We start from the raw sequence: 27,709 nt of genomic DNA, 5'->3' as shown, positions 1-27,709 counted from the left end.
CAAGGCACAGTGAACATTAAATCCTTCACTGCAAAGTACCAGTCCTCAACTTCACTATCCAAAAGAAAAAAAAAGATAAACGTAGTTTTTAGTTCACTAAGTTTTACGACTAGGTGGCGTTAGCCACCGCCCGACCTAAAGTGCACAGCCATATTCATCCATCCATCCTAGTTTGTGCCGGCGGCGATCAGCTCGCTGTTACGGCGAATGCATGGTCAATCGTGTGTGGCTCATAAAGCAACACCACTTGGTACCTATCGCACGCCCACCAACACGGAAAAGGAAATCGCACGTTCAACCAAGGAAGCACCGGCCAAACCCACGCAATCCATAGCAGACAAGCAGACGCTACAGTGGCGCATCAGTTCGTCACTTCCGCCATGCAAAACTCAACGTCACACACACAATGTCATCATTAATTCTGGCAAGCGAGGTGAGCGTTTGGAGGCAAGCTATAAAATTCATTTGAAAAGAACTTCTGCGAGATTCTCAAGCCAGCAGTTTGGCATGAATGTCGCAAACGTCAAATGAGCGTACCCAGTGAATTTCATTGAAACTCATTGCCCTCGAAAAATCACCGGGGTAAGCATTTAAAGAAATTCGAAACTTGAAGCGATGAAAAACTTGTCGAGCACAAGGTCTTGCTGGATCCAACATTGCAATAGTTACGATATATGGCTATATACAGCCATATGCTGCAACTTAATTACTTCTACAAGCAGACTTGTCATCTTCAAGGTTCAATGTTAATACCAGGGGAGGAATGACAATGCCAGGAAAATTATGTATGGGACGTGTTCTTTGCAGTAATTCTGATGTAAATGTGGAGAAATACCGAACGTGCGACCTTCGAATTAGACGTCCAATGCTCTTCAAATTGAGCTACAGCAACGGCAGTCATTCCCCCCTCCCCCCATTCTCAAGGACGCGGACGAAGAAAGAAAATCGGACGCGTAATTCGAAGGTTGCAGGTTCAGTACATGCTGAAAACTAGCCCTTATTATTTTTTTTTGTCTTCGAGGCTGCAAGTGGAAGAAGACAAGGCAGCTTGTCGAAACGTTGACAGAGAGAGACACGCCATGTTCAAAGATTTCGGGGGGGGGGGGGGGGGGGTAGTGAGTAACGCAGAGAGAGGCTGCGTGTATGTTCACCCCTTATGTAATGTGCCGCGGGACCCTTGAGGTATCAATCAATAAATAAACAAATAATAAATAAATACCTGAATAAAAGGAAAGAAGGCGTTCATGAACGCGTGCGCAAGAAGAGAAGACGAGAGACAGATGCTGGAGCTAGCAACATGTTTATTGAAACAATTGGCGTGTCATTACTTCGGAAGGTACGTAGCATGGGCGTCCGAATTCAACTGCCCCGCCCCCGAAATTATTCAGTTTTGCAGGCGTATATACACGCACGCATAAAAATGTGCGCACGAACAAAGTATGGCTGAACCTATTCCCCGAAAAAAAAAATTTGGCTACTCCACGGGTACCTCCCACCTTTTGATGTAATGCTCACTACGTCACTACGGCTGTACTTGTGGGACACTTCGAGTAATATTATGACGAGAGGAGAAATATTCTGCAAGACTAATCCATTCTGCGGGCACAAAGTAAGTATTTAGGGCAACTATGTGTCCTGATAACGCCAAGTCGTGCTAGTTGTACAAATATCTTCATGGAAGTTTGGTGTGCTATGGTAAGAGGACACCAGCCTTGTTAGCTTCCAGTGTTTTAATAAATAATGTCGTTGTTTAGATGGATAAATTTCATGCATAGGTGAAGCTCAAAATTACATATATATTAATGAAAAGGAATTCGCGTTACAAGAATAAAACTATCAAAAAAGTCTTATGCTCCCGAAACGCTGTATTGAACGGCAACGTAAATGTATGCGCAGAATGCCCGCGGGGCCAAGTGTACAAGGAGTGTGAGAGCGGCAGCTGCGGCGAAAACAAGTGCTACCACATCGGCATGCCTAGACCACTTCGTTGCACACTAGACTGTGCGACTGGATGTTTTTGTAGGAGATACCTCTTCAGAAATGACAAGGGACAGTGTGTTTTTGGTGGCAGTGCCGGAAAGGCGGACGCAGCAGGCCACGCCAGACGCCGCCTTCTAGAGGACCTGAGTAGGAGTGAAGAAGGCACATACTGAACTTGGAAAAGGGAACATTTTTATTTTTTAACTTTGGTGTCAGAGGATTTTACTGGAGGCCAAATAAACAGCGCACTGATTGGAAAGCCTTCAGTCTGCGTGGATTTATTTATCTATGCTAAATACCCCACCAGCGCTGCCAAGCACTTGTCGGCCATTATTTCCCGATACTCGCTCGCAAAACTAAAACGTAGAAAAGGCTTCGCATGCTTTTCGTGAGCGATCATTAAAGAAATTGCCATGGTCCAAGGCAGTTAAGCATAGTTCGTCGAGCGATATCTTGCTTATTTTGAAAAATGACGAAACAGTTGGGTTGCAGAGATTTTCTTAATCGCATGTCACGACGGGAAGTCGACATGCTCAGACAAGAGAGCCAACTTCTTGCACCGCGAGATAATATAGCGTCTTACAAGTGCAAATCAGAATAAGAAAGCCAGAACCCCTACATTTTATAAGTGAATAAAACGTAACGAAACCTGCAATGACTATCATATTACAACGATATCACAACTCGTATATACTCAATTAATAAACAAAATATTTTTCTTATTCATTCTTACTGCCGGCCGATTCAACGCCCATAACCCGTGATTCACTAAGACACGTCATAAAGATCCATGGGCCAACAAAACGAACTACATGCACAATTGTCCTGTCAACCCCTGTAAGAACATGGGTTCCATGCACCGCGTTTCTTCGTGTAATACAACGGCTTCTTGAAGTTTCATTTTTTGGTGTAACGCATACCATAACCGGCTGCCTCACAGTAACCTTTTTACTGCGACTCAGTTCTCGAAATGCCGTGCCATTATGTCTGAAAGCGTTGATTAGGGCTAGTTGGTAATCCATACTTACTATTGTTTTACAGCGCACGACTTCCACCACCGACAGACGCTATAACTTCCTATTGACGTTTGATATATCAGAGCTCAGAATATATACAATGAAAGGGAAAGAAAGAAACCCAGACCCCAACAACACGTGTGTGTTTCCACCAGCTGCCATCAAGAAAGTGCAGTTCTCTTAGGGATAAGGAACGGTGAGCTGATACACACGTAATCTTCGTGGTTGTTGTTGCAGCTTCCACGACCTCCCTTGTACACTGGCCTCTAAACAATACTATAGTGTTGTCAAAGCGCGCAGTACACTCACATTCATGGCAATACTGTATAGCGTCAGGCGCCCTGTCCCCCCTTTTCCAGGCAGCATCCTTCGCTCTGCCCGAGTTACGTTCTGCCGCATGATGATGGTATCCTATACATAACACCACATGTGAGTGATGTGACGAACCTTTTATTGCGACTCACACTGCAATTTTTATTTCTGTAAACTTTGTCATGTTGCACAACTTGACCTATTTGCGAAACTGATATTTAGGGAACTGAACTGACTTCCACGCCTGCATCTTCTCCAATCTTCACGAAAGTTTTCGAGAAACTGATCGAGTTGTGCAAAATTTTTATGGGCCTGCATTTTCACATCTGACTTCGACAGGCAGGACTGTCAAAGTCAGATGTGAAATGATAAGCCTTTATTAATATCATGTAGTAAGGATGATTGCGTCATTGATGACGTATCAAAGTGTAATAAAACAATTGAGATCCACCTGCACTAATGTTGTTACCTGAAAGTGTGAAATGTCTATGATGCGCAGACTAATGGGTTTTTCCTCTCTTTTTTTTATGAAGAAGTTATGCAGGTGATCTTCAAAGTATTCATAGCAAGCACACTATTGTGCACTTACGAAGGACAAAGAGCCAATTATAAAATTATAAATTATAAAATTATACTTTATATATTTTGAAATGCACATGCAGGAGAACACATGGCGAAAATGTTTCTGAGAATACTTCTGCTTTGTGGTCCAACAAACGTGTTTACATTCGTTCCCTGTCATATAAGTTTGAATCAGGACAATGAACACGGCTAGCATCGATAAAAATCAGTCCTAAGAAAAAAAACGGTGCACAGCATGCAATTGTTACATTGTGAAAAACACTCTTAAAAATTGCCTTTAGAAATTGAATTCAGGAACAGCGCAACCTACAAGTAGTTACTTCGTAACTACGGAAGCGAAAAAACAAGGACAGAAAAGAGCGCTGACTTTCAACAAAGATTTAATATCGGAGTGAAGTACATATATAAGCGAAAATTGAGAAAAAAAAAACTTTTGTGAACTTTTGTGTATTGTCTTGCTTCAAAATGTAAAGCCGATAGGCAGTACTTGATGTTGTAGAACTTACAAGCCATTTAAAACAGGCAAGGGCTTTTCTCGGTCTTCTAAAGCCGCTTAGAACTTAATAATATAAACAAGCTGCGCCCTTAGAACTGCAGCACGCCTGCCATACATCTATGCAACAGAGTAGTGCTACTTCATTTCCATTCTAAATATGAGCGCTTGCCCCGCCGTGGTGGTGTAGTGGCTAAGGTACTCGGCTGCTGACCCGCAGGTCGCGGGTTCAAATTCCGGCTGCGGCGGCTGCATTTCCGATGGAGGCGGAAATGTTGTAGGCCCGTGTGCTCAGATTTGGGTGCACGTTAAAGAACCCCAGGTGGTCGAAATCTCCGGAGCTCTCCACTACGGCATCTCTCATAATCATATGGTGGTTTCGGGACGTTAAACCCCACAAATCAATCAATTAAATATGAGCGCTTTCTCGTTGCTAATGTAAATACTACGTATATCGGTAATAGAAAGTTCATCATTCCTTCTGAAAATGATACGTTTCGCCGAGAGCTGATGCGGGAACATTTGTTCAAGGGGGTACCGAGTCCTGACCCCTTCATTAGGAGGTGAGTTTACTCTGCCATACAAATTTCCTGTATACAGATACGGCTCTGAGCAAGTTTGACGCGCAGAAAATGCTATAACAATATATTTCAGTTTGATATTAAGGTCAATTTTTTCGCGACGCACCTACTGACATCGACACTAACTTGACTTCAGGCTACAGTACTAATACTGGTGACTCCACGCAGCAGCCTGGCAAGTTGTGATGACGTCAGGCGCCAAAAAAAAAAAGGCAGCTTGAGCATCGCTTTCTCAATCGCCTACTCTCGTCCTGCCGTCAATGTCATCCAGCGTACCTATGAAGCGAGCTAGCGGAATCTGGAATAGTGCACGTGCATGCGAATAGAAAATATACGCTTATCAGAGGGCAACGTAATCGTTTGATTGCGAATTTGTCGTCATGGCGCCAATATTTTGCCCTGTGAAGTGTTGCATCAGTGAAACGGGAGACAGTAGGTGCAAGTTGCACCGATTCCCGTTTGATCCTTATCTGACACAAGCGTGGTTTGACTTCATGCGCCGCGGCCGAGACTGGATACGCCAACCACGCGGAGCTTCGCCGCACATCACTCTGAACGCGTATACACGCGCAACGTGCAGTTACTTCGCATTGTCGACGAAGAACCAGTGCCTTCAATGTGATGTCGTCCCAACGTTGTGCCCCCCTGCCACGATAGTTACCACACGTGCGACGTGCCGCGGACGATCGAAGAAGCAACGCGCGGACGAAGTTACGTCACGAAAACGTGCGCGTGCACATACTACCACCTGGTGGCGCTGCTCATACCATGTCGTAGAGGAAGTTAAGAGAGTCATAGCAAAACGTCAGCAAGCCTCTAGGGAACACAGACATGCTAAGCAGCAGGGTGAACCGGCAGGTGATGTTCAAAGAAAATGGGAAATCTTTCTAAGCTGTGGAAGGGATGCATCCCTTCTGATCAATGATAAGATTAGAAGAAAGGGAGCTGAGTGGCTGGCAGAAGTACATAAAAAAGATAGAAAGGCAGCTGCGAAATTTGTGGAGCATCTAAACTCCTTAAGAAATGAGACGAGCCTACAGCAGAGGTTTATAACTACAGCTCCAGGTGCTAGGCTAGAAGGGGACGAAGCTGTTGAATATATAAGAACAAGCGTGACAGAAGATTTTCAACAAAGAAGTGCTTTATGCACCACAATAGACAAGGATGAATCAAGTGGCGCAATTGCTCCATTTTTACAACGAGAGTGGGAAAACGCTGAGAAAAGGGTTCCCAGTAGTACATCAACAGGCCCAGATGGCATTCCAATTATGCTGATAAAGACATTAGGTCCGAAGTCTAAGCAGGCTTTGAGAGAGGCAGTGAAAAAATTAATAATCGATGGAGAAGTTCCCGATGGATGGAAACTTATAGCATGATGAGCATGATCTCTAAAGGAAAGGGGGACAAAGCTGACATAAACAACTACCGTCCCATAACAGTGACATCAGTGATCTACAGGCTGGCGATGCAGATTATAAAGGAAAGACTGCAGGCATGGATAGAGGATGAGGGGGTGCTGGGGGAACTGCAGAATGGGTTTAGGAAACACAGGAGGTTGGAAGACAATCTGTTATAACTGACGCAGTGCATCGAAATAGCAGAAAAGGAACACAGGCTCCTGTGGCTAGCATATTTAGATATCAAAGGAGCGTACGATAGCGTGGTTCAAGAGGAATTGTGGGGAATACTGGACACACTAGGCACGGAAGATGTAGTCGCTAATCTTTTAAAGGATATCTATAAAGGTAACAAGATAGTTATAAAGTGGGGAAAACAGGTATCCAAGTCTGCAGAGGTAAAACGGGGGCTTAGGCAGGGGTTTCCTCTGTCACCCTTATTATTCATGATGTACCTACAAGGATTAGAGGCCAAATTAGAGAAAAGTGGACTGGGCTTCAACCTCTCTCTCGTCAAACAAGGAAAACTCATTGAACAGACACTACCAGCATTTATGTACGCAGATGATATAGTGCTAATGGCCCACAACAAGGAAGATTTGCAGAGATTGGTGGACATCTGCGGTAATGAGGGAGATAGGTTAGATTTCAGATTTAGTAAGAAAAAATCGGCAGTCATGATTTTTAATGACAATGAAGGTAGCGAGCTTAGAATACAGGAGGTCACGCTAGAGATAACAGATAAATACAAATATCTGGGCGTATGGATAAGCAATGGGGGCGAGTACCTAAGGGAACACGAAACATACTTGACGACTAAAGGTAACAGGAATGCAGCGGTAATGAAAAACAGGGCACTGTGGAATTACAATAGGTATGATGTTGTGAGAGGAATATGGAAAGGGGTCATGGTTCCTGATCTGACGTTCGGCAAAGCAGTCTTGTGCATGAGATCAGAAGTTCAAGCAAGATTAGAAATTAAGCAACGTGGAATAGGTAGGCATGCTTTAGGAGCTCACGGGAATACACCAAATCAGGGCGTACAAGGTGATATGAGATGGACATCATTTGAGGGCAGGGAAGCTAGCCGCAAGATAAAATTTGAGAAGCGATTGAGAGAAGTGGGGGAGGAACGTTGGGCAAGGGAGGTTTTCAGCTACTTGTACATGAAGAATGTTGATACGAAATGGAGGAAGCAAACCAGAAAATTGACTGGTAAATACTTAGAAAACAGCAGGGGGGGGGGGGCAAACCAAAAAGAACTGTCGGTTAAGAAGAAGGTGAGGGGAACGGAGATGCACAGACAGACAGATGCACGGACAGACGCACAGACGGACACGCGCGCGGACGGACGGACGAACGCAGGGACGGACGCACAAGCGGACGAATGCACGCACGGAAGCACGGACGGACTGATGCACGCTTCACGTTACTTACCATCATTTAGTCTGTGGATATGCTGTGACACAGTTTTTATTGACATGAAATGCAATGAAACAGGCTACTACGACTACGACGACACGACCCGCGACATACGACCCACGGCGTAAATGGCTTTGCCCCTAAACGAAATAGTTGAAGGCTCCAGCAGCAACAATTGCGCACAACGTAGGCGCACATCTTCGCGCAATTGCAGCTTGTGCACAAGAAGCTATTAACAACAACGCATTTTGTGCAATCCAAAATGACCAAGTTAAATACGCATGTACACAGCATGCCAATGAACGTGTATTCCACACGGTGCACTGGTGATCGCCATTAAGCCCGATCATGATCAAATTTCCCGTGATTGGCGCCCTTCATCAGCTGACGTAAGAGAGTCTATCACATCAAGCTTGATAGCGATTGAAAGTGCCCGCCTTAAGTTATAACTCTCGAAATGCAGAAATGGCATGACTTACGCTGCACAAACAGGAACGGTCTATGGGTTGCAACTTGTCGCGCTTGACCTTTACAAGCCACAAGAGTCGCCCTTTCGGATCTTTCGGGAATTTAAACATCCTGTAGCCATTTCGCGAGTGGTTTGTGCACCGTGGCACGCAACACCTGGACATTTTGCCCGAGAAAACGCCGTGCACGTGTCTCACTCAACCAGCCGCTACGAGATGGAGGAAGCCGAATGGCGGCTGCCGACCAGAAGGTGGCGCCACAGTCTCACAGAACACTTATACACACGCTTATACACTACCACAGTGCGCCTATACTCTACCTATACACTACTAGTGGTGGCACTCACCCCTTCAAAGAGTGACTCGACCATTCATGGGTAGAGTGTACCCAAGGGGGCGCTGACATCGAAGAAACCTACATGTCGTGACAAGCGAACCAAGACTTTTCGAACCAAATACGAAGGGGTAGACACGGTATGCAGTGCGTGTGGAGAGGAAGAGTAAACTGCTGAACACTTGATAATGTTCTGTAAAGGGCTTCACCCTATATAGTTCAGGATGATGGCGCATAGTTTTTTCAAAGCACTGAGTTTTAGTGACAGGGAGGGCAAAATAGACTTTAAGCGGGTAGACATAACTAGAAGGAGGTTATCTGATTGGTGGCTACAATCAAGGCACGAGCGAATATTAAATATTTCACTGCAATGTGCCCATGCTTAAGTCCGCCATTTAAAGGGAAAAAAAGGTAAATCTAGTTTTTGTTCACTATGTATTACGGCTAGGTGGCGTAAGACGCCACCCGATCTAAAAGGGTACAGCCCTATCAATCCGTTTATCCATCGTGACTTCAAGGTACAGCAGGAATCGCAATCGCTACCAATTGGTTTCTATGATTCTTTTAGCATACCTTCCCTTTCATTTTGTCCGGCCTTGTGCTTCTGCATAGGCTTCACTAATTTATTGGGTGCTAAAGAAAACTACGTTTGTGCCACATTTTCTTCCTATTTGTTGTGTTGTCTACCCGTTAGTCGCCTTGGCCGAAGGCCGTGGCCTTGTCGTGTGTCTACCTGATTCCACTGGTGGAAAGTGCTATATCGGACAGACCGGTAGATGCATAAATGATCGCTTGCGCGAGCGCAGTAACAAACTAAATAGCGTTGCTCCTGATGCTTTTCTCTCCCTTCATTGCCATATGTGGAAGTGCACACCTATAGATTTAAAGAAACGGTAGTTATGAGCACAAGTAGGTGCGAGATAACGCGGTTGATAATGGAGGCTAGTAGAATTTCAGCGCTTGGTGACGCTTTTGTGAGCAGTTCACCAATGAAGTTGAAAAATAAGGAACTCGATTACATGTATTCGCGATAAACGGTTTTTAGAGGCGAAGATTTTTGCACCATAGGTCGTATGTCCCATGTCGTCGTAGTCGTCGTAGCAGCCATGTGCATTGCATGGCAATAAAAACAGTGTCACAGCATATCCGCGGAGTGAATGATGATGAGTGGGGCGAAGCGTCCATCAGTACGTCCGTACATCCACCCGTCCGGCCGTTTGTGCGTCCGTCCATGCATCCGTCCGCCTCACCCCACCCGTCATCATTCACCTCGTGGATATTCGGATTATTATTTTTTTTTGTTTCGCACTAGGAAAAAAAATGCGTGCGATGCAGTCTTATTTTGATGTAGAAACAGCGCAAATATACAGGCACAGACGGAAGAAGAGATTTCCGCTGTATGTGCATCCAGGTATGAAGCACCAACTAGCCCAACTTTCGCTTCCAGTTCGATACAGTGTTTTCAAGCGTTGATGTATACGCGTTGGCTAGAATTTATGGGTGTGAGATCTACGCACATGTGACGTATGACGTTCTGGATAACATGGACTAGCCAGATCTGCGAGTGATAAACTGTTGTTAAATATTAGCGCTGTGTTGTCTTGAATGTACCTTTTGTTGTCCACGTCCTCTGTCTGCGCTACCATATAAAAAAATAGAAGAATGCTGCGTCCCGAAATTAACAATCAGCACCAAAACAAATGACCCGTGGTTCACACGCGATGTAAAAAGATGCCTAAATAGGAAGAAACGAGCTCTTAAAAGGGCTATACACGAACTAATACTCCGGAAGATTGGCTTAATTATAAAAATCTTTCAAAACAAGCTGAGGCCTCAATAAAAGAGGCCAAGGAAAAATATTTTAACTGCACCTTACCTAACCTTTTGAAAACTGACCCCCATAAATTCTGGCGCGTGGTGAACCCTACAGCCTACCCTTCTGAGCCAACTCTACTGAGTGATCAAGGCAAAGCGTTGTCGCCAGAGGAAAGTGCTGAATGCTTCAACGAATTTTTTGCATCTGTGTTCACGGAAGAACTTCCACTAGACTCACTGGCACTGTTAAAACCTACCATTCACGACCCTTTTTCTTCAATTACAATAACTGAAAATGGTGTCGCACAAGCTGTACAACGCCTTCCTCGCAAGACTAGCCCGGGGCCCGACGGAATTAGTGCCAAACTCCTAAAATTAACCTGCCACATATCAGCGTATTTATTGTCGCTGATCTTTCAGCAGTCGCTTGACACGGGCTGTGTACCGGAAGAGTGGAAATATGCGTTTGTTAAACCCATATACAAATCCAGCCAAAAGTCAGGTCCGAACAACTATCGTCCAATCTCTCTAACCTGTATATCTTGCAAGCTATTAGAACATATCATTTACTCGAAAATTATATCTCACTTGAACAGAAACAACATCCTCATCCCAAACCAACACGGCTTTCGGGAAAAACGCTCTTGCAACACCCAACTATTCGAATTGTTGACAGACTTGCACAAATCCATGCATAGCTCTGCTCCTACAGATGCTATTTTTATAGACCTTTCAAAGGTATTTTGATCGCGTCCAACGTAACCGATTAATAACTAAAGTCCGTAACCTCCAGCTTGATCAGAAAACAATCCAATGGATTCAAGAGTTCCTCTGTAACCGGTCGCAATCGGTCAAACTTAACCACATAATTTCCAGAAAGTGCATGGTAAAATCCGGTGTCCCCCAGGGCTCCGTGCTCGGACCATTATTATTTTTGGTCTACATCAATGACATTGGATCTAATATTGTTTCTTCTCTACGCCTATTCGCAGATGATTGCGTTATATATAAGGAGATTACCGAACCGAATGACAGTAGCATCCTACAGTCAGATTTGTTAAAACTCACAGAGTGGTGCAACTTGTGGCAGATGCACATCAACGCTGAAAAAACCAAACATATTAGATTTACTTCCGTAGCCAACCCCTCATCATCCGTCAGATACATAGTCAATAGCACCGTAATTGAGACCGTTTCATCCACAAAATACCTCGGCATTTTCTTTAGTTCCGACCTAACCTGGAACAGTCACATTGAATACATCACCAGCAAATCATCAAAAAAACTCGGTTTTTTGAAACGCCGCCTCAGATGCGCAAACTTGAAAACTAAACTTCACGCATATCAAGCTCTGATCAGGCCTTCACTAGAGTATGCGTCAACCATCTGGCATCCACACACGATTAATGTTATCTGATATGCTAGAATCGGTACAAAATAAAGCAGCTCGGTTTATCACCTCCTGTCATTCTCGCCACCAAAGCGTAACATGTCTTAAGCGTTCTCTGAACCTTCCATTGCTTGCCACGCGCAGAAAGTTGTCCCGCCTATGTTTTTTCCATAGCTTATATCATAGTGACTCGTCATTTTCCCGATCATTCATTCGCCCGGCTCCCTACGTTTCTGATCGCGTTGGTCATGCACATAAGGTCAATCCAATATATTCACGCACTAAGAAATACCAATTTTCACCCCTGCTGTTATCCATTAACGAGTGGAACGCGCTGCCATCAAACATCGTCGCTATTACAGAACCCTCCCTTTTCCAGTCTGCAGTACTAACTTACTTAGAAGTTGACAATAATTTGTAACCACCATTGACATTTAATGTGTAACGCATGCTTAGAGAATGTTTATTGCTATTTCTTGAAATATGTTTCCTGTTATGGTGAGCTGCTTACTGTGTTTTTTGCTTATTGTGTTATTAGTAATGTTGCTTGGGCTATCGGTCAGCTTGATTACTAGTATCACTCGCTGACATGTTGTTTTACTGATGCTATAGTAACCCCTTGTATGTATCCCCCCTTATGTAATGCCCTCTGGGCTCTTAAGTTATTTAAATAAATAAATAAATAAATAAATATATTATAACGCTACCAAACCAACAAGCCCAGACCACCACCCTCACCCGATGCACTTTCTTCATTGTGCGAGCTCCAGCATCGCGTCACCGTGATTGTCACGTGCACCTAACAGGAGTGTAGCCAGATTTTTTTTTTCGATTGGGGGGGGGGGGGGTGAGAGGGGTATGTGTCACACAGGTCCCGTTAATTAGGGAGGCGATCGCCGGGCTAATTCCAAGGGCCGAAGTACCGGCCCCCCGAACCACACCACGAAAGCGTGGACAATTTAGAAGTGGTCCTTCTTGGCGCGCCAGCGGACGCCGGCTGTGGCCCAAAGAACAAGTCAGAGCCGAGAGTTGATAAACAAACAAAATTATATTCTCAATAATGGCAGATCCAAAACAATACACACGTATGCACACTCCACAATAGTTGAGTACAATATGTCACCAATCAAACGACGTACTACACAGTAAAATCAGCCACACTCGAAACAACGGACACAGACAACAATACGCACTACAATGCAGTCGCATGCATTGAACAACCAAGACACTTAAAGACTAAAGAGATAGAAAACCTATTCAGTCCAAAGTTCTTGGAACAAAAGTCTAGATGATACTCTTCCGAGAATCACTCACTCAAAGTCCACGTTGTTGTCGTTCCGCGGCCCCCGAAGTTTCTCTTCCAGGAAACCTCGCCGAAGTTTCTCTTCCAGGAAACCTCACGTCTTCAATAGGCCACTCTCCAAGCTTCAAACTTCTTCGCCGGAAACACGTCGGCTTCACACACGCAGCTGTTGCCACGCGTCTTCGCTCGATAGCAGACGCACGCTCTTGCCTGTAGCTCGAGCCTTCACCCCTCAGGTGGAAATCCTCTTCTTCTTCTGCTTTGTCTCTACGGACAAAACCTTCGCCGACTACACGGCGGAATCCCTCCGCGCTCTGGCGCTAACTTCTGTCTTCTCCTGATCTTTCGTCTTGGCTGCGCGATTAAATACCTTCCGCGCGAGATTCCAGAAAGTTCTCATCATTTCGTCGGCGCGATGCGCAGCGAAGGCTGGGGGAAAGGTCGAGACGATACGAGGGCCGTCCGCGTCGGATGACTCAACCCGGCATTACCACGCCTCTTTCCTTCTAGAAATTTCGAGTGCTTGCTCGGCCGCCGATGTGGGGTGAGGAGGTTCGTCGGCGAGCCCACGCTTCCGAGGGAGAGAGTCGCGCGCCCGGGAGTCTTTGAATGTTTGTTTTCTTTTCTCCTTTTTTTTTAATCGTTGACCTCGCGGCGTCACTCTGGCTAGAGTGCCTAGAATATTCTCCTAGTGTCATGAACAGGCGCCTTCCTCATCGGCGACTGGGAAATTTATTTGGATTCAGCGTTAGGGGGCGCTACTTGCAACTGGCGCGTCAGTTTGCGTGCCGGCCGGGCCTTTCAACGTTGTGTCGGGTGGCGACTTGTCTGTGTGGTGAAGCGTGTTCTCGCTACGTTTCGAACATGTGCCGTGAATTCTCGTGCAGCGATTGTGTGTGACTATGCCTGAAAAAAAGGGAAGAACGTGCTTTGTGCCTTTGTGCAAAGGCGGGTACAAGTCTTTCAAGGAGAAGGTGTCTCTGTTCAGGTCTCTGTTCGTCTTCAAGAATGGGCGCGAAACATCAAAAGAGGAGACAAAGTTCTAGACAAAACTTGTGTAGTGTGTTCTCGTCATTTTGATGATCGCTACATCCAAAGAACTTTCAAGCATGTCATCAACGGCGAGGACGTCGAATTCGACCGTGAACGACCATCGCTAACGCCGGACGCCGTTCCTACCATTTTCCCGGATGGCCCCGCTTACCTGACTAAACCAGTGCCTCGAAAAAGAAAAGAGAGGAATATTGCTGACTGCACAGCTCCGCCTGCTAAGCGTAAAGCGCCGAATGAACCCGCGACTTCCCAGGCCTGTGACGATGCTGCCGCTGGCGAGGAAACAGCACAGGCGCCGCACCCGTTTCACAGCATAACGCCGCCGTCGGCATTATGCAGCAAAATTTGCTTGCCCAGTAACCCAGAAGCATTGTGCTTCGCATGGCACTACAATACAGTGCCGGGTGACGTGTGCGTGTTGAAACACGTAGTGTTTTCGTCAAGCAAGGAAGTAGGTGCTGCAGGTGGGTACCTTTGCAGTACTTACTGCCGCGGCATAAATGTGGAAGAGCACTATGTCAGCACCGAAACTGACGCACTCGCTTCGCTGAAAAGGGCCGACGATCTGCTTCTTTGTTGCGGCTGCGAAATTGAGCCAGCCGCTGGCACTAAGTGCGTCCGTTTCGGAAGCGGATGTTTTTCGCCCAAGTGCTTGGTTACTACGCAGGATGGGAAAGCTTGCTTGAGGTGCAAGTACCTGAGGAGACTGATTCAAAATCAGCGGAACAGACTGAAGAAGAAACGCAGAGGCACATTCAAGCAGCGCATTTCTAGGAAGTCTGTGCAGTTGTTCCGGGCCAAGAAGAAGCTGGCTAAGGCGCAAAGGAGCATTGAAGAGCTACGGGCAGTCAACAATGGAATTGCCAGGGCTGCTTTAGAAAAAAAGTTGAGTGGTCTGCCAGTGAAGCAGCGTATTGCTGTCAAAACCTGCTTTCAGGCAGCCACTCGGAAGTCGACCAGAGGCATGTCGTATGACACTGTGGATATTGGAGTGCATTCTTATGCGAATGAAAAGTCCACAGCTTTACGAGCATGTCCGCAGGCACGAAATAATGGCTCTGCCAAGCAAGTCTTGCTTAGACAAGCATATGAAAGGCTTTAAGAGCGCATTTGGATTTAACTCCAAAGTCATTTCAGCACTACAGGAGAAGACCAAGGAAATGGACGAGTTTAGCCGTCATGGTGGACTTGTATTTGACGAACTTAAACTTTCAGAGAACATTAACGTCAAGGCATCTGGGGAGCTGACAGGATTTGTGGACTTAGGACCATTTACGGATGACAGAAATAAGACAGAGGCCAGTGACCACGGGTTCGTGGTTATGTTTCAGCCATTCCAAGGTATGTGCATTTGAAACACAGCCGTATTGTGGATGAATGTTTACAAGTACTTAAATTTATCAGCAGCGTTTGGTACTATTACTCGATTGCCTTTTTAACCTGATTTCATCTGGGGGGCTACTCATGCATTGTGGGATTCGATATCTTTGCAGGAAAATGGACTCAGATCCTTGGCGTCTTTGCCTCAAAAGGCAATGTAAAAGCCTCGGTACTGTCTAAAATTCTTCTGGAAGCCACAATCCTCGCCGAAAACGCTGGACTATTTGTTGATTATTGGACAAGCGATGATGCAACCTGGAACCGGGCTCTCTGGAAGCTGTTTGGAATCAAAGGTGTGATATCTCTACTTTTAATTTTTAAATTAATTATATGAGCTGGTAGTCAACCAGGTGCTTTTTTTCTATTTGTGCAGCAACCTCCAAGGGAATCACCTGCATAGTTCCACATCCGGTCGAGCCAGGGAGGAACGTGCACTTCATATAAGACTTTCCTCATCTGATCAAGTGCATCCGAAATGCATTTGTGTCGACAGGCCTGCAGATCCCAGATGGTCACGTCCATGTTGATGTTGTCAGAGAGGCATGGATTAAGGACAGCAAGTCACTGACACTAAAAGTGACGCCGCACATCACGGAGTCACACGTGCAGCCAAAAGCATTTGAGAAAATGAGGGTAAACCTCGCATTTCAGATTTTTAGTGAGGAAGTTTTGAAACGGATTTTTCTTTTCAAGGACCACCTAGTTAAGACGTTTAAGATAACACAGTCTACGGAGAAGTTTATTCAAACGATGGAAAGACTGATTTTTTTAATGACGGCACGAATCCCTTCGAAAGGCCTTAGATGTGGTTCAGCAAGTGCGAGGTTTCTGGAAGACTTTCTCCCATTTCTGCGAGAGTGGGAAGAGCATGCTGCCAAGCACGGTGGGGGGTTTTTAAGCGAGAGTACTGCTCTAGGGCTCCGGGTGACTATTCAGAGCACACTGTCACTCCTCAGCTACGTTACTAGCACACTGAAGTACACATATTTGCTAACTGCAAACCTAAGCCAGGACAAGATGGAAAATGTGTTTGGTGTCGTCCGGCAGGCCTTTGGGAGCAACGATCACCCCTCCCCTGAGCAATTTTTGGTCGTCGTCAATAACATGGCATTTTACAGCCTCGCCAGACCCCCTAAAGGAGGTAACTCTCCTCCTGAACTGATTACTGCTCTTTTAGAGCCTTCTGATGTGCCCGAACAAAAGGGAGCTCGTGTAACAGCCCTTGTTGATAGCCTTCTGGATGAAGGAAACCTGCCGCATGCTGAAGAAGTGCTGGAAAAGCATGCCTCCCTGCTTGACCATGATGGCATGGTAGAAGAAAAGAGCGATAGCCGGCTAATTTTCTATATAGCTGGCTATGTTGTGCGCAAATCTCTGAAAAAATTTCCATGCCCTGATTGTGCATCTTGTCTCTGCATTATGCCTCTGCAAGCAGAATCGAACTGCAATGCCACGCTGACAAATCAGTTCAACCATGGGGGCCTGCTTTACCCATCAGACGCTCTTGAAAAGCTCATCATAAAGCTTGAAAATGCTTTCACTGTGTTTTTCAGCCGGAACAAGCTTCATGCCGAAAGCTTGGTTAGCTTCTTGCTTTTTCTTCAGGGTCATGAACTTGAAAAAGTTGGCTGCATTGAGCACGGTCGTAAGCTCACTACAGCGATTATTAAGTTTTACGCACTCACCAGACTGCACTTCTTCACGAAAGCAACAAATAAGAGCCTGTCCTCTAAGCGAGAGAAGCAAAAGCTCTTGAAAATGCGGTGGTGTCAGTAAGGTGTTCAGTGCTGTTCATGTAAAAAATGTAAATAAGTTCCTGGTACAGTGGCTTTTGTAATTCAGAAATCTGGCATAGTGAATCTGTTGGGAGGTCGGAGCTGCCAAAGTGAAAAATGTAAATAAATTCTTGACACTGACTTCTGCAATAAATGTTGATATTGTAAATTGACATTTTGTATTGGTTTGTTTTTCCTTACTGCTGGTAACTCATTCGCAGAGGGTCCTGTTCGCCAGTGGTTTCGTCTGGCGCACTGTCATTGCTTTGGCATTATTTATTTTTCTGATTACTTCGAGGCGTGAAGGGCCAATCGAAGAGATAATGACCCTTGTACGTGGGTGCGTCCAGGCCTGCCACCGAGTGCAGGGAAAGTAAGTGTCCATAATACATTGTATATATAAAAAGTTGCGAGAAGAGGGTTTGTACAGTGCCTGCGATTCTGCACATGACAACAAAGTCGCGACAGCAGCCTACGGGAGGGAATGGTGGTCGCGGATGAGGAGAGAAATATGTGATTTTTTGTGTTGAACAGTCGTACCGCTGGGAGCTCCCGGTTGGCCACCCCTTAATTACCGCAATTTAAAAAGTAGCATTGGTAACGCGCGAGCGGCCAATCTATGAAGAGGCGGCACGGCAGGAGGACACAAAATCTCAACAAGGCAGAGAGCTCGCATACATTTCGTTCAAATTCACATGCTTTATTTACAGCCTGCATGAAAAATGCAGGATAACAAGGCAATCGCGTGCTAAGCCATGAAACCACCACTGCAATTTCAACGCAAAGCGTCTGCTCCGGCTTGCGGCCTCCCCAGCTTGCCGAAAAAGCAGCGCGCCAGAGAGCGGTACTGCCACCTGGCGGCTGTATCGCATACCATTTCCCCTCGGCCGGCCCGTTCACGACACTAGGAGAAATATTCTAGGCACTCTACTCTGGCGTTTCGACCACTGATCTCCACTAGGGTTGCTGGATGGCGCTTCGCCGCTGTCACGGCCTGGCGCGCGCACGGCCACCGGAAGTTCAATGGCTCGTCCCGGAAGTTGAGCGTCTGCTACGCTTCTCAACCGCTGATCAGCATTCCCATTGACGCATTTTGCATTTTGTTCTGACTTAATGGCATTTTGGTGATACACATCGCGTTCAGATCACAACTTATGCTATACCGAAACATGCGACGTTAATATGAAGCAGTTTATAATTGCGAAGGAGAACAAAAATGTCACTTAGGTATCGGTTCGAGAGGAGACGACGCAGCTCGAACGGGATTTATGCTGGCGAGTGGACTTTATGATTCGTGTTAGGATGCACGTCTTACAATAAATTAACAGTCATGAAGGGGCTTGTATTAGTCGAAAACAATAAATCAACAGCCGTGAAAGGCCTTGGATTATCGGAAAATCAACTAGCTAAGCGAGTTCGATAACAACGCGGAGGAAGCTGCCTGAAACAGAATAACCGATTTGATGTTTGCTACGTGCCGGCCAAAAAAAAAAAAAAAAATCCTGAATTGGCTGTGCGCAGCTTGCTCCTGTTTTACCTTTGAAGGTTAGTACATCGGAACCCTTTACAATATGAATTCAAGCATATATGTGTAACCAGCAGGTCAAAGTAAATTCTTTTAAAACGCGCTTTCTCATCATTGCCTGACAAAAAGTATCGCCCTTTCTCTTGAAGGAAAATTTCTAGCTTATGAACACATTTATTGCTAGTTTTTAGGGACGCCCACCCATTGCGCACACGCAGTGCCTAATGCAAACTGGTCTATCCAGATTTAGATTTGCCTAGTGGTTACGGCTTTAATTGGACATTTTAGTGTAACCCTTAAAGAATGATAAAGGAGGACGCGTGGAACTGCTTCATTCGAATTGAGAGGCCTGCAATTGTACGAAAAACTCATTTACTCAGAACGTTTGTGCACGTGTCCTTGTTACTGACAATGCAGTGCCTGGAGATGGTTGGCAATAGTGCATGCAGGTTAATATTTAAGTATGCTTGCTGCCTCGCCATTGAAAACAAAACAGGCATACATGTACAAAGATGGATTTCACGTGTTTATTGTACTCGAAGCACTTAAGAACTGCCACGTCACGTCACTTCACTGGTGACTGAAAATAATCAACTCTGCAAGTCGCTTGAAGCACTTAAGAAATGCCACGTCACATCACTTCACTGGTGACTGAAAATAATCAACTTTGCAAGTCGCTTGCGAATGTTTGGTCCTGTTATCTTTGCAGTAGCTTGCTTCGCGGCATAGTGCATCCTGATCTTCACGTAGCAGCCGATGACACATTTAACAAGACGCACAAAGTGGTTGGAGTCAACTGCTGATTCGAACATATGGCCATGCAGTTCCGGATAGAGCTTGTTCGTGCTCAGCACTCCCGAAAGTTCTGCCATAACCTTGGCTGTCACAGTGTCAGCTGCATTCTTTTTGGGAAGGCCTCCGTCGTGAACCTTCTCCTGCAGTCGAACAGCTTTTTCAGTCAGCTGACAGATGTACGTTGTCGATGACGACGGCTTGGAAAGACCTCCACGGTTTTTTCTGTTCAGGAGTGCCGAACCACATGTCTCGGCAATGGTGGCCGAGTAGCATACTGCGCAAGGTATTTTACGTTTGACCATTCGGCAAACGAACCCTGCGATGTAACCAACGACGTTTCCAAGGTACGGAGACAGTGCAGGGAGATCCTCAACTATGACATCCAGCTCGCTCTCGTCGGGTAGGTCTATGCCTTGCATGAGGTCTTGTGTGCCGCTTCGCTTTGCTGTGGCCATGTCGAGCTCATCGTTGGAGCAAAACTGACTGCTCACGTACAGTATGCGCGTATTGTCAAGAGACTCACAGTTCCCTCGCCCACCCTTCACCTGGTTGTGTGTGACAAGTCGCTTGTATGCCGCCACAAATTGTGAGACTGTGGGATTGTTATTCCAGCCCCCTTTAGAACGCACAGCGGCAAAGAACAGTTCAATATGGTCTTGTGAAAGCTTGTAAGTAAGAAAGTAACGGAGTGGAGCATTGTCCGAGAGGAGGAGCGCGGATGCCAGACCGATGACACTTTCAATGGTCACCAGAAATCCTAGAAATGGAGAGTTCTTCTGGGCGTCCTGAAAATGGGAACACCTCATCCGTCAGTCAGCCCCCTAATGTACTCCTTGGCTTCTTCGAAGAAGTTCATCCAGGTTCCCTTGTTGCTAGGTCGGAGCGGCGCTTTGAAACCATTGGCCACTGGGTTGCGTGAATTGAGGAAATCAAACAGTTTATCGAACATTCGAATAAATTTCACAGTTCCTTCTGAATTTTTGAACTGTGGGAGTTGCAAGTCTTCACGACAAAAATCTATGGCGTCAGCCACACTAGTGCTTAAAGTCTGGACAGCAAGGTTGACTTTCATCTTCTGTTTCTGCCACTGAATGTGTGCAGCACGTAGTTTTGTTGCTGCATGCAGGCCTTCTTTTTCTTGAAGTTCTTGTAGCTGGACAATGTAGTCTCAGCTCACCGATGCGCCTGATGCGTCCCTGAGGCACCCAAGAGCAGAAAGAGCATTTCTAACTAACTTGACCATGTGACATGCGTCTAAAAGGCAGTACACCTTTTCTTGTGTTACAGGGTGAGGGAATGATGTTGACATCGCTGATGCATCTTCAACGGAAGCCCCCAGGTCTTTGAACATTGTAAAGTTACAACGGAGACCATCACATGTCAATGATGTCACGTGCACTCCTGTCTCATGCAACTTTGTCAGACAGAGCTTCACAATGTTCGCACGCTCTTTTCCTGAAAGACCATTGATCAAAAAATAGCCACACGGTACCTTCCAGTGGGAGTCCAGAGATACGAGCATGAAAACAAGGGCTTCAGACGCAACTGCGTTACTGTCATCGTCCACTTCATTGCCAATATCCACGTAGCCTCGAAATTTTTTGCCGTCCCATTCAAGGTGCTTTCTAATGGCCATTTCATCAACAACAAGGTTGCAGAGAAGCTGTTTGTTGTTCTTCTTAGCCTCATTGGCTTTTGCTCGGATGGCGTTGATTGCTTCGCTTGTGAATCCAGGTTCTCCGTTAATGGAGCTATACCATTTAGTTATAGTCGATGGATGTGGCAAGGAACATTGAAATGTTTCTCTGACATAGTTATATGCCTTTGTCGAGTAAAACTGTAGCGTGAGTGCAAATGCACGCAGTGCAGGAGAATATTTGTCTCGGCTTAACTTAACAGACGACTTGTCGCCTTCACTGGATGTTTGCTTGAGCAACCGTTTCGTAACTTCCAAGGGGATCCCCATGAAGCACCTTTCAAGCATTGCCGAGGCATCTTCTGAAATGAGCTGCTTGTGCTTGAGGTCATCAATTATTTCATTAAATGAGCTGACCTTCCTTCTTAACCGACGTTCTCGTTCAAGGCTGAGCTTCAGCTTTCTTTTCACTGTCGCCGCTGAATCTGTGCAAGCATCCAGTTTCCTCCTCAGTGTTTTTGGCGTGTCAAGGACTGCATAGCTGTGCTCGGCGACCTGAAAACAAAACAGTGAAAGTTAAAGCTGTTGAAAAAGACACCTTTCACAAAAACCACTCATCATATGACAGTCTTTGTAAAGCAGGCATCTGTTCGTAGCTTACGTGGTTTAACGCAGAAAATAAGCAACCAGGTGCACAGGGGAGTTTAGAAATTAACTTTGTCCCCTTCATTTACCGGTGCACTCGAGAAATGCCACATCAGACAGGAATTTCAATATTTTCCCTGGATTAGAAAAACTGGTGCTGCAGCCATGAATAAAACCAATGTTCTGCTATGACTACAGAACATACCAGGACTACTAACTTGATTCAAATTGGATGCTATCCTAGTGTGCGTAATGTATACAAAGTTATCGTGTTGGTTACCACGAGATTACAAGAAAGTGGCCTGACTAACATCGGACTAGTTACATTCAACCGAGGACGGACCAAGTAGCTGCACTCGGGCAGCGTAGTACAAAAAAAGGCAACTTGCATGGGCTGAGTTCTCTTGCACCGTGGTTGGAGTGTTGTCGTTTGGCTGTTCCACTGGGGTCACATCCACAATGGCAGTTCTCTGCTTAGGCGGCTTTCTCTCAGCAGTCCTCTGAAACAGCCGTGTTTCATTCACAGTTATGCTAATTTATTACTGCGAGTGCAAAATGCTGTAAGTAAAAAAATATGCTGGCGTCAAGCATATTATAGCAGTCTAGCAGTTTCTGAATTATACCACTAGCATCTTAGACAGCTATCATAGCACCACTGAGATATATAACGCAGATAGGAGCATTTCAGAAATTGAAAGAAAAAATTGGGCACTTAAAATTCAAGACCTCGCGCTTTGTAACGTAATGGACATGTTTTTCCAATTCCGTTTCATTGCTTACAGTACATGGTTTTCAGAGTAAGTGTGCCAAACAATTTCTCAACCACAGCTTCTCACAGCTACATGTAGATTTTATTGTGCTCCGAGCTAATTTGTAGGGCGTCATTTTTAAAGTGACTCAGCAGATGAACTACGAAAGAAGGTAGCGCCCATTCAGGCGATTTCAGTGTCTAATAAACGTAGCATGAACTAGTTATACGAACGCTAAACGAGCGAACTGCGATGGCCGAACAGTATGTTTTTTTTTTTCCGGGCCGCTATACCAAAATGCCGAGATGTCGTACTATACCTTTTCCAGGTGCTTCGGGAAAGAAAACAAGGTGGGCACGGCGTCAGGCTGTAGCCGAGTTCGTGCGCCCGTTCTGTCAAAACAGTTGTCAGTAAAGTGGTCACTGCAGAGTCTGCTACCTGGGGATGGAGTCCATTTGTCCCTTCTTAAGTTTACCACCCAACGCCGGTATAAATCCGGCTTAGAGCGTGGGAACCTGCGTAACAAGAGCCACAGCTTAACAACGACACTGATATGACGTTTGCGTTTCGCTGCGTATCACGCACGTCGCGCAGAATATTGTAATACTTACAAGTGGAACGTCTTCCCAGACGACTTCTCTGGTCTGCTGGTGCAGTTGACGGCGCAACAAGCAGGCATATTTAGCGGAATGCGCGCGAAACCAGCCCATACGTAGCACGCACTATGCTGGAACGGCGGCCATTTGTCCGACTTCCGGGACAAGCGCTCGAACTTCCGGCGGCCGCGCGCCGGAGAGCTCGAAGCGCCATCCAGCAACCCTAGTGGAGATCAGTGGTTTCGACGCGAGAATTTGGCGGCGCGCCCTTTTTGAGCGCTCGTTTTGTGACAGTATGTCACGCGTCAGTTGTCCACACTCACACTACACATGCGCGACTCTCCTCCTTCCATCTCTCTCCAGCTGCTGCGCGTTACTACAGTGTGGTGGTAGTGGTTAGAAGGAAGAGGAAGAAGGCACCTAATTTCTGTCTGCCTTCAGGCGACACGGCGCAGTGCCTTATAGGGGTGGGGTGAAGGAGGGATAAAAAGAATAGAAGGAAAATAGACGAAGAAGTAGACAGGCAAGCGACGGAAAAAGAAGGAGATAGGAAAGTGGGGATCCGGTCGAAGCAGTCCAAGGGCGGGGGCCACAATGCGAGAGCTGCACGGCGTCAGGAGACCGCGGAGGGCGAACCAGTCGGCGGGAGCTACGCTGGCGTCGGAGATCGCGAGGGCACAACCGTCCAGCTTGAAATCCTGCGAGCGAATCTTACTATAGTGTCTAGAATATTCCTGCAGCATTACTCTCTTCACTCATCGCCTACCACCTGCTTGCACTCACTCCCCCATTGCGCCTGCGCGTCGCCTCCCTTCTTTCTCCTCTCATATGCTCCTCCTCTCCTGCATCTCAAAGCAGACGCAGAGACCGTCTGCTAGCAAGTTCTTTTAATAAGGGGAAAAAAACGCCAGCTCGCGCTTAACAATCGCTAACTGGCCACCCTGTACATATAGGCACTGGATCTTGACCTCCAAGGTAGTGCCGGTGGGAGATTTCTTTTGTGAGTTGATGAACATCAAAAATTTACAGTGTTGCCGTTAACTAAAAAATTACACCATCTCCTCAAAGGGGACCATGGGGTGACGCGAACCATCGCAGCAGTTTCCAACACAACGTTCACGCGATGCGTAGTAGCGAACCAAGTTAACAAAGGAATAACACGCAAGGTTTATCACAACACCACAAACCGATAAAGACCGTTGAAACTCCCCACGACGCTCCGCATCACCCCATCGGGGACATGGTGTAACTTTTCCACTTGAAGTGGGGGCCGGGCGGGCTTATGAGGTCGACCGTCATTTTGTGCTTTGCTAGAGGCGTAGCCAGGGGGCCCGGTGTGCCACCCATTGACGCCCGGCCAGCGTTTCGATCGTCAAGCACGCGAACCTCGCGCTGGCAAATTCATTCCGGATATGCCTACGGCGACTACCGCTTCTGCAATGCTGCACACTTTATAAGCGAACCAATGATGATTGATCAATCAACAGGCAGCATTGCCTGCAGGACGACGTAGATGCGTCATGCGGGCGCGGCATGTTTCGGCGCTTCCTTTCAGGCCATAAAGGGACACTAATGCCTACCATCGCCGACGGGTGGACGTCTATTTGCGGCCATCAGAACGAATTACGGCAGCAATTCAGCAACAACTGAGAGGGTCATTTTGCGATGCACCAATCAGGGTTGTACTGTGTGTGCAGGGGGCACCCGATGTCCGGGGAACGACCGGACAGTCGGCAATTTAATTGCCGGTTTTCGGCGTGAAATGTCGGTGCGCTGTTCACGCGTTGCGCAATTAGATCGACGGCACTCGCGTTTTGGCGATGCCTTTATCTTCAAAAAAGATAACAGATAAGGGGGGCAGGGTAAGGTGTGTTCAAAGGGGGCACCTAAGACAACGGCGAGGAAGACAGACACACTATGCCTCACCTTCTTTACATGATGAGACCCGTCGCACATTGCTCTCGGCGTGTGAATGCCACAACGGTGGGCAGAATCCTGAGGAGAGACTGGCGACTGCCGCACGCAAACGCACAACAAAATTGGGCACCCCTTTTCGTTGTGGTACACGCAGTTAAGGTGAAATATGACACGAATGAATGTGTTTACCAAACTACGGACAATGCAAGGCAGATTATCGAAGCTTTTCTCGAAAAGCTTTGATAAAACGAAATCCCTAGATGCGTCATCAAACGCGAACATTGACCGCCGGCGTCAACGCGAGTGGAGCAACTATTATGAGTTGACACCGCAATATGACGTCACAGATCGGCGAAATAAGGTTCGTCGCAGCCAACCTTTTTAGATGGTTGTAGCGCACCCCTCCCGGTCATGTCATGTCAAAGGCTAGCTTAGCAACCTCCCCAACTCTTCCGTGCGTACGCCTATGCATGACATTGTCACTTGGTTGAGGGTCAGACAATGACGAAGGCTCTACAAAAAAAACTAGGTGACGTGCAAAAAGCTTCAGGTAGTGTACTTTCGGAGGGGGGCAGGCGAGGATCAATACATCGATTGAGCTGGCTTTCGTTTTCGAGTCGTTTCGATTTGCCACAAATGCAGAAGGGACCCTGTAAGTCTTTTACAATTACTACTGCAATACTAATAACAACGAGAATAATAATAGTAATATTAATAAACCAAGATCAATTAAAAACTGGGAAAAACCACCATAGCCATGTCTGCCCCTCAGGACCGCCGCCGTTTAGAGGGGAGAAGCCAGCGGCTTGCCCCCCCCCCCCCCCCCCCCCCCGAAAGGTTTCATGGATCAGTAAGTGCCCCCCCCCCCCCCTTACACAGAAAAAAAAAAAAAAAAGTCCTGCTGGCTACAGGCCTGCGGCCCACGGATCGCGATTCATGGGCAGCCAATTCTTTCCGATAGTTGTCCAAACTCCTTCAGTAGCCCGCAGTCAATGCATACTTCAGATTTCCATTTATAGCATTTCGTGTATAAATTTGCCGCGTGTTGCGATGCGGTTGAGTCACACCTGCTTTTTTTATTTTTGTTGTCGCTTTTTTGCGATGGTTATTACAGATGGTAAAATGCAACACCCGTGTGTTTAAATTTTGGAGCACGTTGAAGGGATAACAAAGTAAACGAATTTTAGACAGGCAAGTTCTTCATTTGGAATTGTTTTGTCATTAAATTCGCTGGAATGGGTTATTTATGTGAAGAGACGTTCAAAATTTCGCGCCGAAACTTTTCGCGCGGACGTCACCATGAAGCCACGAATTTCAAATTCTTTTCGCGTTTTGTGGCGACGTTAATACTGCGCAATGTTCAAAAACTTGGCATGTCAAGACTTTGGGTCCTTTAGAACACAGAATAACTATTTTGTATTTTGTAACATTGACCGTATTCCCGCCGAACTCTCAACAGAGTCGTACAAAGCTTCCAAGGCACAAATGACGACCTTCTTCAGGCCCTTGCATCTAAATATGTTAACACAGCAGTAGACCACACCCCAAAACCAGCTTACAACGGACCCGATAACCCAAGCCTGTATAAACAGTTCTCACTTGAAGAAATCAAAACAGCCATTCACTGCATGCGGAAAGGCACAGCGCCAGGTGCTGATCAAGTGTCAACAAATCAGCTAGCCAATCTGAGTGATGACATGACCGAGCTCCTCACAGATCAAATTAATAGGCACTGGGAAACTGGCCCTCTACCAGCAGAATGGAAAACCGCAGACCTGATCTTCCTACCCAATCCAGGCAAACCCGTTAACATAGATAATATACGTCCGATATCCCTTACGTCATGCGCAGGCAAAGTCATGGAGAAAGCCATACAGCTTCGCTTTACGGACTACTTAGAAGAACATCACATCCTTCCTGACACCATGTTTGGCTTTCACCCGCTTCTTTCAGCTCAAGACGTCCTTTTACAGCTTAAACATGAGATGATCGACCTACCTACCCCAGGTGCCCGACGACAAGAAAGAGCCATCCTAGCAATTGTTTTTAAGAAGGCCTTCGATAACGTAAGGCACTACACCATCATGACTAACTTGATAGAACTCGGCTGTGGACCAAGAATGTATGCATACGTGAAAGCTTTCTTAGAAGGACGGACGGCCACAATACATATAAGTGATCTATCTTCACAACCTATCACCATGGGTAATCGCGGCACCCCCCAAGGTGCAGTGATATCCCCACTCTTATTTAATATTGCCCTCCTTAATCTACCGCATGCCTTACAACAAATTCCGGGAATCCACCACGCCCTGTACACAGATGATGTCACCATATGGTCCAAGGGCTCACTGCAACTCGTAGAGAGCAACCTCCAAAAAGCAGCCTCGACAGTTCAGTTAATTGGTAACGCAGCAGGTCTGGAATGCTCACCCTCTAAGTCAGAATTGCTTGTTTTCCGGCACAGATATTCGAAAACCACACCTCTCAAAATCAAGACAGAGGACACCTACGTCCAGGAAGTCAGAAACATCAGAATCTTAGAA

General features: G+C 46.3%; 1 protein-coding gene across 1 annotated transcript in view; it reads right to left on the bottom strand.

Annotated features, from left to right (window-relative positions):
• Window positions 1-8,500, bottom strand: part of LOC119179440 (uncharacterized) — a 169,595-nt gene extending 161,095 nt beyond the window's left edge. The window contains exon 1 of the mRNA XM_075868478.1: window positions 8,263-8,500. The gene's annotated coding sequence lies outside the window, so the exon portion shown is untranslated. The remainder of the gene's footprint in view (window positions 1-8,262) is intronic.
• Window positions 8,501-27,709: the final 19,209 nt, after the last annotated feature.

This window comes from Rhipicephalus microplus, chromosome 7, assembly GCF_043290135.1.
Source record: "Rhipicephalus microplus isolate Deutch F79 chromosome 7, USDA_Rmic, whole genome shotgun sequence".
NCBI lineage: Eukaryota > Metazoa > Arthropoda > Arachnida > Ixodida > Ixodidae > Rhipicephalus > Rhipicephalus microplus.
Note: the sequence above shows the minus strand (reverse complement) of the source record. Positions and strands in the feature narration are given on the sequence as shown.